Source organism: Euprymna scolopes, chromosome 35, assembly GCF_053919585.1.
Source record: "Euprymna scolopes isolate OS-2025 chromosome 35, ASM5391958v1, whole genome shotgun sequence".
Lineage (NCBI taxonomy): Eukaryota > Metazoa > Mollusca > Cephalopoda > Sepiida > Sepiolidae > Euprymna > Euprymna scolopes.
In genome coordinates, this window is record NC_136516.1 from 83,886,180 (window position 1) to 83,888,679 (window position 2,500).

The 2,500-nt window shown below is 27.0% G+C and overlaps 1 protein-coding gene across 8 annotated transcripts in view; it reads left to right on the forward strand.

The window, feature by feature from the left end:
- The first annotated feature begins 1,447 nt into the window (after positions 1–1,447).
- LOC145259962 (zinc finger protein 1-like) overlaps positions 1,448–2,500 on the forward strand; it is a 529,574-nt gene continuing 528,521 nt past the window's right edge. For 5 of the 8 annotated variants that reach the window (XR_013864238.1, XM_080117943.1, XM_080117938.1 and 2 more), the window contains exon 1: positions 1,450–2,500. This exon is cut by the window's right edge and continues 378 nt beyond it. The gene's annotated coding sequence lies outside the window, so the exon portion shown is untranslated. The other 3 variants (XM_080117945.1, XM_080117946.1, XM_080117940.1) reach the window with 2 other exon arrangements.

Genomic DNA, 2,500 nt, shown 5'->3' on the forward strand with positions numbered 1-2,500 from the left:
TTTCTCTAGTTTTTCTTGCTCCCTTCCCCAGTATATATATTTAGATGGGGTAATAAAATGAAAAAGCAAAAATGGTAATTACAACTTCCCTCCCAATTAGCGAATCTTGTAATATACCTTTATTTTCCTTTTCAAATTTGATAAGTGCTTTTTCTTCTTCTGAGTTAAGGGCGAAATAAATTCATCGATTGATATAATAATTACATGAATGATTTTGCGCTACGAAACAGATGCTGCCAAGAATTGTTCATAGCAACTTACTTAATGGAATAAAGCGTAAGATGGTTAACATTTTGAAATTTAGAATATAAATTTTTGTCATTTATTAGCTATATATATATATATATATATATATATATATATATATATATATATATATATATATATATATATACACACTTAGGATACGCTATAATTTTTATATTAACCAATAATTATTTCTTTATTTTCAAGCATTAACTCATGGCCCGAGACAAAGTGTAGTATCTGTTTGTTAGCTATTCTTCACTTTGTCTGTCCTCTTGTTGTCAATGAAGAAGAAATCTTTCTAGACTGAGGCAATTTTTATTCATCTTCAAAATCCAGAGTGCTACTCTTTTGTGAGATAGGCTGAATTTCTCCCTAAATTAAAAAATCAACCTCATGTCCAACTCTGCCCTCGCTTGGATTCAACTAAATGGTGACTCAAGGACTGAAAATAGTTTTTATGCTAAAAATTTATCAGAAATATATCAATATAATAATAATAATAATAATAATAATAATAATAATAATAATAATAATAATAATAAATTAATAATAATAATAAATAATAATAATACTTTTAGATAATAATAATAATATTATTTCTACATAATGGTAATAATAATAATAATAATTATTATTATTATATTTCTATATAATTACAATACTCCTATAGAATAATATTTATATATATTGATAATTCTATATAATACTTTCATATAATAAGTAAAATAATAATAATAATGATAATAATAATAATAATGCAATATGACACTTCTATATAATAACAATATTTCTACGTAATAATAATTCTATATAATTGTTATAATTATTCAATATAATAGTAATAATAATTCAATAATAATAATACTTCTATATAATATTAATACTTTTATATAATAATAATAATAATAATAATAATAATTATTATTATTATTATTATTCTATATGATAGTAAAAAATAATATAATAATAATTCAATATAATAATAATACTTCTACACAATACTAATACTTTTATATATAATAAAACGTCTATATAATAATAATAATAATAATAATAATAATAATAATAATAATAATAATAATAATAATAATAACAACAACATCACGCAAGCACACACCAGCTGGGTATCATGAACTGATCGCTAGTCAGTGGTTGTTCATGTGCGCGTAGTATGGCGTAGTATGTATGTATGTATGTATGTATGTATGTATGTATGTATGTGACATTGAGCACCTGGGATGGAGCCTCTGATTTACTAGTCCGCCATGATCACCACTGAGCTGAAAACTAGCAAGTGCCCTCCCTAAATCCCAAGAAGAAGAAAGAAGAAGAAAAAGAAGAGAAGGAGGAGGCAATCGCACAATTTATATATGAAGTTGTCAAGGTGTTAGGAAAGTGCCAGTGGTTGGTGTGGTGTTAGCAACGAGTATGTATAACTAACCAAGTACCTGGGTGGGAGTGGGGTGGATAATAATAATAATAATAATAATAATAATAATAATAATAATAATAATAATAATAATGATAATAATAAAAAACAACAACAACAACAACAACCCTCGGAATCCCTAGCCGTCGTTGTCATCATTAAGCCAACCCTGCAAGTGCCCCAGATAAGAAGCAGTAGTAGTAGTCGTAATAGTAGTAGTCGTAGTAGTAGAGACCCTCAGGTTGGCAGAAGGTGCAACGTGCTTTTCACGAAGGATATTATCGGGTTCGTGGCAGCTAACATCACTTACCCAGACTTTTTTTTTTTTTTTTCGCGGTGGGGGAAATAATAATGAATATATGATAATTATTACCGTTATTTATTTCTTGAATTAACTATCAGCAGTTTCTACCACTGAGTAAAGCTTGAAAGTGTCTCCCCCTTCTCAGAGTCTCTGATGTGTTATTATTGTACATAGTCAAAAAAAAAAAAAAAAAGAAGAAAAGAAAAAAGAAAGGAAAAGTTAACCAAAGAAACGGAATACGCAAAAACCTCCAAGTTAGCAAGGTGCTTTGGCTTTTTTGTTGTTTTTTTTTTGTTTGTTTTTTTTTTTTAACTTTGAAGAATGGAGAACGCTAAAAAGGAACGTACCATTTTAGGAAGGAACGAAATATTTTGTTTTTGATTAAAAAAAACAAAACAACAACAACAACAACAACAACAAAAAAACACACATACACAAAAAGGATAACAAGTATTTTTTATCCACATCTGAGACCCCCGTTTTGCGTTTTCTTTTTTTAAATTTGCGGGCTTTTAAAA